Source organism: Rhinopithecus bieti, unplaced genomic scaffold, assembly GCF_001698545.2.
Source record: "Rhinopithecus bieti isolate Rb0 unplaced genomic scaffold, ASM169854v2 scaffold_48387, whole genome shotgun sequence".
Taxonomy (NCBI): Eukaryota; Metazoa; Chordata; class Mammalia; order Primates; family Cercopithecidae; genus Rhinopithecus; species Rhinopithecus bieti.
The window spans coordinates 1,195,857-1,208,428 of NW_016819911.1; the positions used below are offsets into that span (position 1 = coordinate 1,195,857).

General features: G+C 36.8%; 1 long non-coding RNA gene across 1 annotated transcript in view; it reads right to left on the reverse strand.

The window, feature by feature from the left end:
• LOC108520044 (uncharacterized) overlaps positions 1-11,899 on the reverse strand; it is a 20,374-nt gene extending 8,475 nt beyond the window's left edge. The window contains exon 1 of the long non-coding RNA XR_001882816.1: positions 11,828-11,899. This is a non-coding gene — a long non-coding RNA (uncharacterized LOC108520044). The remainder of the gene's footprint in view (positions 1-11,827) is intronic.
• Positions 11,900-12,572: the final 673 nt, after the last annotated feature.

Consider the following 12,572-nt stretch of genomic DNA (forward strand, 5'->3'; position numbering starts at 1 on the left):
TGTATATTTAATAATAATAAAAGTTAAATATTAGTTTCAGTTATAAAATGAAAAAGTTCTGGAAACTGAATTTACAGCATAATGACTGTAGTTATTATTATAATACACTGTATGCTTGAAATTTTCCAAGAGTGTAGATCTTAAATATTCTCACCACATACAAATGTTAACTATGTGAGATGATGAATATGTTAATGACCTTGATGGCTGTAATCATTTCACAGTGTGTACCTACATCAGGACCAAGTGGATTTATTGCTGGCATGTAAGACTGGTTTTACATATGCAAATACATCAACATGATGCATTACATTAACAGAATGAAAGATAAAAACTACATGATCATCTTAATTGATACAGAAAAAGTATTCAACAAAGTCCAACATTTGTTCTTGATAACAACACACAATAGTTTAGGTATAGAAAGGAAATTCTTCTAAATAAAGGCCATTTATAAAAAAATAAAATAAAAAACAAAAATAAAAAAAAAAAAACACACAGACACACACAGCAAACATAACCAACCGGAAGAAACTGAAAGCTTTCCTCCTGAGATCCAGTACGAGAGAAGGATGCCCACTCTTGCCTCTTCCATTCAGTGTAGTACTGGAAATAATAGGAAGAGCAATTCAGCAAAGAAATAAAAGGCATCACAAAAGAAAGGAAGAAATAAAATTTTCTCTATGTGCAGACAACATGACTCTATATGTAAAAAAACTGCGAAGAGAGCCGAGATTGTGCTACTGCACTCCAGCCTGAGTGACAGAGCAAGACGCCGTCTCAAAAAAAGGAAAACAAAAAAACCCACGAAGATTCCACACACACCCCCCAAAAAACTGTTAGAACTAATAAATAAATTCAGAAAAGTTGCAGGATACAAAATCAACATACAAAAGTCAGAAGCATTTTTACACAAAAAATAATAACTTAACTAAAAAGAAATCAAGAAAATCATTCCATTCACAATAGCATCAAAAACAAAACCCAAGAATAAATTTAACAAAGGAAGTAAAAGATCTGTACACTGAAAACTATAAGACATTGATGAGAAAATTGAAGCAGACACAAATAAATGGAAAGATATTCCATGCTCATGGATTGGAAGAATTAATATTGTTAAAATGGCCATACTACCCAAAGCAACATACATATTCAACATAATTCTTACCAAAATCCCAATGTCATTCTTCAAAGAAATAGGAAAAACAATCCTAACTTTCATATAGAACCATAAAAGATCTCAATAGCCAAAACAATTCTAAGAAAGAAAGACAAAGTTGGGAGCATCATACTTCCTGACTTAAAGTTATATTACAAAACTATAGTAATGAAAACAGTTTGGTGCTGGCCTCAAAACTGACATAGGGACCAGTGGGACTGAATAGAAAGTGCAGAAATGAATTCAATCACACATGGTCAACTAATTTTTGACAAAGGCACTAAGAGGACACAATAGATAAAAGATACTCTCTTAAATAAAGAATGCTGTGAAATCTGGGTTCCATGCAAATAAATGAAATTAGACCCTTATCTTACATCATACACAAAAATTCCAACTAAACATGGATATAAGACTTAAATATAAGACCAGATACTATAAGATTCCTAAAAGAGATCATAGAGAAAAAGCTCCTGGATGTTGGTCTTGGCAATAAATTTTGGGATACCATACCAAAAGTTCATAACGCAACAGCAAAAAATAAGTGAATGAGACTACATCAAACTAATAAGCTTTTGCCCAGAAAAGGAAACAATTAAAAATGGCGGGCTGTGGATTGAGAAAAAATATTTGCAAACCATATCTATGATAAGAGACATAATTTATCCAAAATGCATAAAGAACTCATACAACTCAATGGTGGGAAAAAAAAAACAAATAGCCCAATTTAAAAGTGGGCCAATGTCTTGAGTTGTCATTTCTCCAAAGAAGATATTAAAAATGTCAGACAGGTATATGCAAAGGTGCTTACCATTATTAATCATCAGAGAAATGCAAATCAAAGCCACAATGAGATACCACCTCACACCCATTAGGATAATTATTATCAAAAGATAACAAATTTTGGCGAGGGTGTGGAGAAAAGGAAACTCTTGCACACAGTTAGTGAGAATATAGATTGGTATAGCCATTATGGAAAACAGTATGGAAGTTTCCAAAGAAATAGAACTACCAAATGCCCCAGCAACCCCTCTTCTGAACACATATGCAAAGGGAATGAAATCACTGTCTTGTAAGGGTATCTGCACTCCTATGTTCATTGCAGCGTTATTCACAACAGCCAAGATATAGAAACAACCTAAGTGCCCTTGACAGAATGGATAAATAAACTGGTACATACATACAATGGAATATTATTCAGCCCTAAAAAAAGAAAGATATCTTGCCATTTGCTACAATGTGGATAAACCTAGAGGACATTATGCTAAGTGAAATACGCAGACACAGAAAGAAATATATTGCATGATCTCACTTATATGTAAAATCTAAAAAGGAAAACTTCAAATATACAGAAACAGACAACAAAATAGTGCTTACCAGTGGTGGGAGGGGGAGCAAATGGAGTGATGGGGGCCAGAAGATACAAAGTAGCAGATATTGAGGATGAAAAAGTCTATATATCTAATGCAAAACATGAGGACTATAGGTTAAAAAAAAGTACTGTATATGAGATTCATGCTAAATGCGTAGATCTTAGATGTTCTTGCCACAAAAAATACGAATACTTACGTGAGATAATGAACATGTTAATTTGCTTCACTGTAGTAACCTTTTAACTCTATTTTAATCCCATCACGTCATGTTGTATACCTTAAATACCCACAATCAAATTTATTTTCAAAAAACAAAAAATCATGTTTTATACTTTAAATATATGCAATATTTATTTGTCAATTATGCCTCAATATGATGGAAGGAAACAAGCAAAATGGCTTAAATTATGAAACTAAAATTTTGCTATGTATGACATTGAGCCTATGTAGTAGAGAAGTGTAGATGTCAAGTGCTGTAAAGGGTCTGTCAAGAGATTTACCTTGCTTGGAAGATAACCAATTAGCCTGCCACAGTTACATGAATGCTGGAAGAAGACATGAGAGTCATGGGTCAGAGACAAAGGAGGTTTTATCACAATAACAGCAGTAGCCAAAATTTTATGCATCAGATTCCTGAGCTTCAATTCCCAAAAGGCAGCAGAATAAAATCCAGATGACACCTGCTGGAACCTGAAGCTTAGGAAATCCTAATATTTTATGATGAGCTGCAAGCAAGCCTGCTCAACCCTGCCCCTGAGGAAAAATAATTCTATCAGTTACACTAGACAGTGTGCATGACTGCCCTTTGCTCTGGAAGGAAATGCTATAACTTCCAATACTGAACACTATACAAACATCCTTGAAAAGATAATCCAGAATAAGAGCTGTCATTGCCTGTGCTTACAAGGTGTGCAGAAACATGAGTGACCCATAGAGAATTACCTCTCAACAGTAGAGAAGAGCGGAATAAAAACTAACATTTTGAAAACAATTATTGTAGCCCAGGTGCAACAAGAGATACTTTACATACATTATCTAATTAAATCCTCACATCCTAAAATGTGTGCATTATAATCCTCATTTGACAGAATCTCAGATACATTAAGACATCTTCCCAAGTCACCTATCTGCTAAATGATATTGTCAGGATTTCAACCCAGATTTATCTCACTGTGAATGCCTTCTACTTTAAGTTGAGATTTAACTTCACAAAGAAAATACTTTTAGAGAAAAAGATGTTATCACATTTTCAATAAAGAAAGGTCAACAATTGAAAGAAAATAGTTATTATTAAAGGTAGAGTTTTTCTAAAAGCTTAGAAATACAAAAGATTTGCCAAAAAAAATGTTTATCTGATATTTCTGGAGACTTCCACTCCAGACAGAGGATTCAGCTGAGTGACTTATGCAGTCTCATTGAGTGACAAGGAGCTACTGGAGGCTGCCCCTTATGGAATTGCCTTAAGCTTAGTACCTTGGACATCTCCCCAACATGTTGGGTGTAGCTTTTGACACTGTGCACATTGGCATTGTTCTAGGGACTGAAAAATTATATTCCTTTTCATTCTTGCGCTGAAAAACAGGATGCTACCATCACCATTTGAAATTATCCTTTATATATCCTAAATGATGCTTTTGAAATTATTCTTAAATAATTCTAAAATTTGGGTAAATGATGGATGTCCAGAAACACACTTTACCCCATTTAAAACAAAAAGTCCTCCCTCCCCACCTCCCCATCTGTACTTCTTGGAACATATCCCTTATTTTTTCATAGCATTTATCACCAACGTATTATATATTTTATCTGATAATTTTTCTCCCATAATTAAAAGAGAAGCTAATAAGGATAGATAATTTTTATCTTTTTTTTCATATATAGAATATCCTCTATGCCTAGAACAGACACATAACTGGAAACTCAATGAATATACAGTTTGAATGAGTGATATGGATAATGGTTCTAGTGCAGTTGTTTGTAAGATTTCTTAATTAATCTGCAATCATATTCCAAATGTTACTGTTAATGTGTATGTCTCCAAACCGTCTTTTGTTGGTTTAAAAATTCACTTTATATTTACAGGGCATTTATATTTGAGTTTTGTGAATTTCCATTAATTACATATTTAATAAAGTGGTAAATGTATTATTTTAAAAATCTAATATCATTAAAATGGAAACACGATAAATGAGGTGGTTGGTATTCTTTTGTAAAATAATGTGTTTGGTTTCTTTTGTTCTTGAATATATTTCGGATTCTAAAAGACACAAACGTGAAAGATACTTTATAGTTCCCAACTTACAAAAAAAAATATGTGTAGCATAGAACTGGAAGCCATCAGGCTGTTTTAATATTGGTTATCTACACCCAGCTGCTTCTCTAGAGACCAACCTAGTTCTCTCAAGGTGTTGCTCTGCTGGTGAAAGAGGACATGTCTCTTACATAAGGGAAATAATTGCCAACAGATGGTGATAATCTGTTACCAGTCTAATGGAGATCCCTGAAGATATGCTGGGAAATGAAGTTTTCACTGAAGGACACTTGCGCAAAGCGAATAAACAGAATATCCGGTACAGCTGGAAGGGAAGCTGCTTCTGATTAGAGAGAAGGAATATACAGCCAGTTTAAGTTCCAGTGGCAGAAATCACTCTACATCAATTTCTGTATCTACTCTTTGACTTTTAGCCTTGTTGACTATTCAACCACTTACCCCGCTGTTTCCTGAGCATTGGATATACTTAGTGACAGCTGTTGGGCCAAAGGCACCTAACACATGTGGACACATACACCTTGGCCTGTCTCAGGGAATTCATGCTCTTTGCTTTTGGCTTTTAGACAGGGAGTAAAGGTCAAGACTGATCAGGATTTATTTCTTTGCTCATCTCTTTGGTAAGATGTACAACCTGGATGTTATTGAAATATAAGAGATTTTGAAAGAGGCTTTTTATTTGTGTGGTTTCTTCAAATTTCGTCAGCTACTGTCTGTTCTGATCAACAGTTAATGTCACTTTATTCAAAACATCATGAACTAATGCTCTTTATAAACTTGCTACTCAAAGTGTGGTCCACAGATCTGCAGTATCATCATCATCTGGCAACTCGTTAAAAATAGAGAATTTCACTCCACCACAGACTGACTAAATTGGAATCTGCATTTTATCAAGATCTCTAGCTCACACAGAGACACTAAATTTTGAGAAACATGGCTCTTACTGTACAATATTTTACATGGATATTCCAATTACAAAAGGAATGCTAACATATAAGGTCTGTATAGTGGAAGGATACATTGAAATATGCCACCATAATATGATTATGTTGCTATTGTGCAGAATTGTTCTAGTAAATTCCTCCAGTCTGTTTATCAGAGTGATATCAATCTTGTCAAGCAAGTTATATATTCAGTCAGCAGACTGTCTCCTAAATTTCTTATACCTAAACACCTGTTATGCTTAACCTTAATGTATTCAAAACTTAACTTGTTACTCTTTTTTCCCTTTTTTCTCACTTATGTCCTCTATCTTGGTGAATAACTTTACCACTAGTGGCACCTGAATAAGAAAACTTAATGTTTATTATGTGTTTTTTCTTCCCTTTTATCTTCCTTATCTTACAATTCATCATTTCTCATTCACTTAAACTTCAAAATGGCTTTTTAATGTCCCATTACTTTCATTGCCACTGCTATTACTTTAGTTCAGACTCCCATTATTTCTCACCTGACATTCCTAAAAAATACAACTAGTTGACTTATCTACCATCTTGCCTCCTTCTGGAGAACTTTCTAAAACACAAATCTGATTACATTACTTAATTAAGCCATTAAAAGAAAGCCTTGAAATGGATTATTGCTTTTAGGATGAAAGCCTCTAAAAAATCAAGTTTAAACTCCCTAAATTCATTTTTGGCCCCTACGCCCATTGAACTCTTGACCCAACCTATAGAACTGCCTGTCATTCCTTGAATATAAGTCCTTACACAATTGGATGCCTTGGAAGTACTTCTCTATCCATTCAAATATTTTTTCTGCATAACAAATTCTTATCCATACTTCAAGACTTAACTCAAATTGCTTAATAAAATAAAAAACAAAATAGGAGAATTTTCCCTTTTCATGCGTCGGTAAGTTAATTTCAATCTACTCTATATCCTTGCTCTTTACAATATGGTATTGCAGATCCTGTCATCAAGGAGTAGATTCTATGTCCTTACCCTTTGAATCAGGGCTGGATTTGTGACTTGCTTTGTTAAGCAGAATGCAGTGAAAGTGACTGTGTGCCAGTCTGAGCCCAGAACTCAAGAGGCTTTGCATGCTTCCACTCTTTCTTGGAGACAAGCAGCTTCCTGATGAACAAGTTCAGGTTAGCTTGTAGGAGTCTGAGAATAAGTGTGTCACCTGAAGCCATTCAATACAACCTAATAGTAACTGACACCTAAACATTTGACAGACATCAACCAAACCAGCAAAACTGCCTACTCAACCCACAGTAAAACCTCCTTTCTGATTTAGAGAATCATGGGAAACATAAATGCTTATTATTTTAGCTCACTGCTTTTTAAATGTAATTTTTGCAATGGCTGGTACAAATATAAAAATTTTAAATAAAGGTTCAGTAGCATTCAGTAAACTATGGCTTCAGGCCAACGCTGGCCCACAGCCTGTTTCAGTTTATAGTACAGCCGTTGTGCTAGGAGTATTTTTTCATTTTTAAAGAGTTGTTAAAGAAAAAGAAGACAGAGGCTTTATTTGGCCTGTAAAGCCCATCTGGCCTAAAATATTTACTATCTAGTCCTTTACAGAAAAATGTTTGCCAACTCATGAACTATAGTGATGAGTAATCTGTGGTATTTGTAGAGGGATAGAAAAATAGATCAACTGAGTAAATGGAGATCCCAGAAATCCACATGTATATAGGTTTTTGTTATACAATAGAGTTGGTATTGCAGATCTATGAGCAAAAGATATATTTTCCAATAAATGATACCCAATAATTGGTTATCTAGATGAAAATGGAAAACATAGGAACTTTTCAAGCAAAATTATAAAGATTCAGAAGATAACACAGGGGAATATCCTCCCAACCTAGAATAGAAAAAGATTTCTTAAAGAAGACACAAAGAAGCACTAACCATAGAGAAAAACATGCATACAGGTAAGACATTAAAATTTAAATCTGCAAGTTATTTAAGTATATTATAAAGTGAATAAAAGGACTAACCACAGAGGGGGAGAATCTACTTGCAATAACTGTGTATAAAAAAGACTACTATTCAAAATAAATAAGCAGTTCTTCCAAATGTTAAGGAAAAGACAGATAACACAATGGTAAACAGGAAAATAACTGAACAGGCATCTTAGAAAATATAAATCTAAGTGACATATAAATATACTAAAATGCGCTTAACCTCATTAACAGAAAAAATTAAAACCACAATAAAATACTATTACACATCCACCATAAATAAGAAAGCTGACAAATCAATCTTAGATGTATGCAATGGGATTTCACATTTTCTGCTAATGGAACAGACATTGATCTAACTGCTTTGGAAAATTGTTTGGGATTATTTCATAAGACTGAAGATACTCTTCTTACCTTCTGACCTAGAAGTTCCATGCTTTATTATGAACACTGGATCAGAGATATTAGTGTGGTCCCCAGGACTATCAACATCACCTGTGAACTTAGAAATGCAGGTCCCCAGGCTCCCCTCAGACCTACTAAACCAGAAAGTATGGGGGAAAGTACCCAGCAATTTGTAGGGAAATGGGCTCTCCAAGTGATTCTGATGCTGAAATTTGAAAGTGCTGACAAACACACATATTCCCACAGATACATGCTCACAGCATTATTATTCAAAAGAGACCAGACAGGAAACAACTCAAATTTCATCAACAGTCAAATGGGTAATAGAATACGGCATAGTCCTTTAATGGAATATAATTTAGCAATAAAAAAAAAGAACATTAGTTTCACGTAATAATATGGATCGATCTCACAAATACAATGTTGAGAGAAGAGTAGATGCAAAATAAAACCTGCAGTATGATTCCATTAGTATGAAGTTTAAAAGTGGGCAAAATAAGCATTTGGGGAAAATGTTATGCATAGATTTAAAAAAAAAAGCTGGCCGGGCTCGGTGGCTCACGCCTGTAGTCCCAGCACTTTGGGAGGCCCAGTCGGGTGGATCACGAGGTCAGGAGATCGATACCATCCTGGCTAACACAGTGAAACCCCATTTCTACTAAAAATACAAAAAATTGGCCGGATGTGGTGGCAGGCGCCTGTAGTCCCAGCTACTCCGGAGGCTGAGGCAGGAGAATGGCGTGAACCCGAGAGGCGGAGCTTGCAGTGAGCCGAGATCACACTACTGTACTCCAGCCTGGGCGACAGAGTGAGACTCCGTCTCAAAAAAAAAAGGATTTGTCATTATTAAACTCTAGGTGGTGTTTATTAGTGAAGAAATATCAGTAAGGCAATGGCAGAAGCAATGTTTTACTTGGGCAATAGAAATGCTCTCTTTTTTGTTCTGGATAGTAATTATTTAGGTGTTCGCTTCATAATTACCTTCAAAATGTAAACATATTTATGTACTCTTTTAGATAGATAATTGATATATCTCCCAGTTAGAAAAAAAAGACACACATACATATGCAAGATCTGTTTATACACAGACTCTAAGGATGCAGCAATCTTCATCCCACAGATAATACATGTACGTTCTCAATAACTTGATTATCCATATGAGGTGCTCTTTAAATTCTGTTATTATCATTTTTCTATTACAAGCTTTAATTGAATGCATTGAAGTTTTACTGGATTGAATGTAAATTTTAAGGTATTTTCCTTTGCCCAGAAATATTTTTAAATTGCTCTTTATATTTAAAAAAACCCCAAGAACTCATAGCAAAGAGGAAATTGAAGATGTCTGTGTTTACAAGATGGGTTTTTGCTGAACATCTTGTTAGCTTTCCCCCTTTTTTAACTAACTGTGAAAGCTGTTAAGAATGACTACAATATAGTTGCATGTCTCTAATAGCGAATGAGTTCAGTTTTTCACCTTAGCTCTCTGATACTGAGTGGTAGATGATAATGAATTCATAGGTGGAGTCTCATTGCAATGACTAGGAGTTAGACAAGTGGATAAAAGAGAGTAAAATTTTGATAGTGGATTGGAAACTTTGCTAACGAAGGCCTGGTATTAAAAAATAATGCCAGACTCTGGAAACCTCCCAGCAACTCACTGTATCTAGCATTCCATGTTTAATTACCTTGGTGGAGTAGATTCACTAGAATATTTAGATGAAGTCATGGAAACTTTGATAGACTTTTCCAACCACTCTGCCATTTCCTTCAGCAACAACATGACTCTAAAGACTGGTGACTCATACATGCACCCAAAACTAACAAACAGGTTGTGTGTGAGTGTAGGGGTTCTGGATGCCAGGACAGAGAGAGGCCAGATCTCAAGCTAACAAGTTTCCATCTTCAGCAGCATGTGAATAATTAGGTAATCATGCTTTCCTCTGCGGTCTCTGAAAACAGTAGAAGTACAGTGCTAATCTCCACTGTAGAAAAAATTATGCAACCTTTGGTATTTAAAACTAGCCTGAAACCAGAAAACAAAACAATGACATGAAACACACTCCCACCACCTCTTTGTCATCAAGGGAATAGGATAAAAATAACTTGCTTGCTATTTAATGAGGAATGGGCTCTCACCAGATCCTAACTATATACCCCACCCTGGGTTTGGACTTCCAGCCTGCAGAACTATGAGAAATAAACTTCTGTTCTTTAAACCACCCAGTTTGTGACATTTTGTTACATCAGCCTGAGCTAAGACAATAATATAAATTCATAATATATGCATTTATGTGTATATATATGTATATTAAGAAACCTGATATCTAATACACTCTCTTCATAAATGGAAAGCCAGTTGACTATTATTAGTCACTAAAAATCTTTTAGTATATTATTTCTTAAAGACACATGCACACGTATGTTTATTGCGGCACTATTCACAATAGTAAAGACTTGGAATCAACCCAAATGTCCATCAGTGACAGACTGGATTAAGAAAATGTGGCACATATACACCACGGAATACTGTGCAACCATAGAAAAGGATGAGTTCATGTCCTTTGTAGGGACATGGATGCAGCTGGAAACCATCAGTCTCAGCAAACTATCACAAGAACAGAAAACCAAATACCGCATGTTCTCACTCATAGGTGGGAATTGAACAATGAGATCACTTGGACACCGAAAGGGGAACATCACACACCGGGTCCTATTGTGGGGAGGGGGTGGGGGGAGGGATAGCATTAGGAGATATACCTAATGTAAATGACGAGTTAATGGGTGCAGCACACCAACAGGGCACATGTATACATATGTAACAAACCTGCACATTGTGCACATGTACCCTAGAACTGGAGTGCAGTGGTGCAATCTCGGCTCCCTGCAAACCTCTACCTCCTGGGTTCAAGTTATTCTCCTGCCTCAGCCTCTTGAGTAGCTGGGATTACAGGCACCCACCACCACACCCGGCTAATTTTTGTATTTTTAGTAGAGACAGTTTCACCATATTGGCCAGACTGGTCTTGAACTCCTGACCTTGTGATCCACCTGCCTCAGCCTCCCAAAGTGCTGGGATTACAGATGGGAGCCACCGTGCNTGTATACATATGTAACAAACCTGCATATTGTGCACATGTACCCTAGAACTGGAGTGCAGTGGTGCAATCTCGGCTCCCTGCAAACCTCTACCTCCTGGGTTCAAGTTATTCTCCTGCCTCAGCCTCTTGAGTAGCTGGGATTACAGGCACCCACCACCACACCCGGCTAATTTTGTATTTTAGTAGAGACAGTTTCACCATATTGGCCAGACTGGTCTTGAACTCCTGACCTTGTGATCCACCTGCCTCAGCCTCCCAAAGTGCTGGGATTACAGATGGGAGCCACCGTGCCTGGCCTCTGAGTTTATTTTCTATGTAATAATAACTATTGCTTTGTACAAAGAAACAAAAAAGAAACAAAACAAACCACCCCAAACAGTGCAGTAAAATGACCACTTCACAGGTTACTAGATTCTGTGGGCAGCAGTTTACACAGTATATATCAAAGCTGGCTTCTCTCTGCTCCACAATATCTGGGGTGCATTTGGCAAGATTCGAAGGGTGGGGGTGACTTGATGGCTGAAATCATGTGGAAGAGTCCCCTCCCATTTCAGACTGATGCCACCTGTCAGGTGAGACTCCAGTTGGGCTGTCAACTAAAGTACTTACACATGATTTCTTTATGTGGTCTCTCTATGCAGGTTAGTCTGAGCTTCTTTGCACCATGGTGACAGAGCTCCGAGAGAGCATTGCAAGAAGGAACACTCCAAGAAGAGAGCATTCCAATTATCAGGTTAGAACTTAGTTAATCAGACTGAGATTTCCAAAGGGGGAGTTAGGACTGCCAGTGGTACATGGAAGAGTCTGAGAAAATGCTGTCCTTTTACCTGAGATAAACATGTCTGTGACATGTAATGGGATCCATACTGATAATACGAAGGAGTATGGGCAGTTTAGTCTGGAAATCAAGGTCTGGGCTTCCCAAATAGAGTGGACAGTATGGAAGCTTCTAGAGGACTGCTTCTTCCACCACCATAAAGCAGCATAAAAGTGAGCCCAGATGAGAAACACTAGCACCACTAGTTCCTTGCTCCTCCTTAGCTGTGTTCTTCCAGTTTCTAGTCTTTCTGAGACCCACTATCCTTTTCCTCTCATTTCTCCTCAGGCTCTAACTGCCATGGTCATGCTCTAGGCCACGGCTTCAATTTAAAAATATTTCAGGCCAGGAGCAGTGGTTCACGCCTGTAATCCCAGCACTTTGGGAGGCCGAGGTGGCTGGATCACTTGAGGCCAGGAGATCGAGACCAGCCTGGTCAACATGGCAAAACCCTGTCTCTACTAAAAATATAAAAAAAATTAGCCGGGCATGGTGGCACATGCCTGTGATCCCAGCTACTCAGAGGCTGAGGCAGGA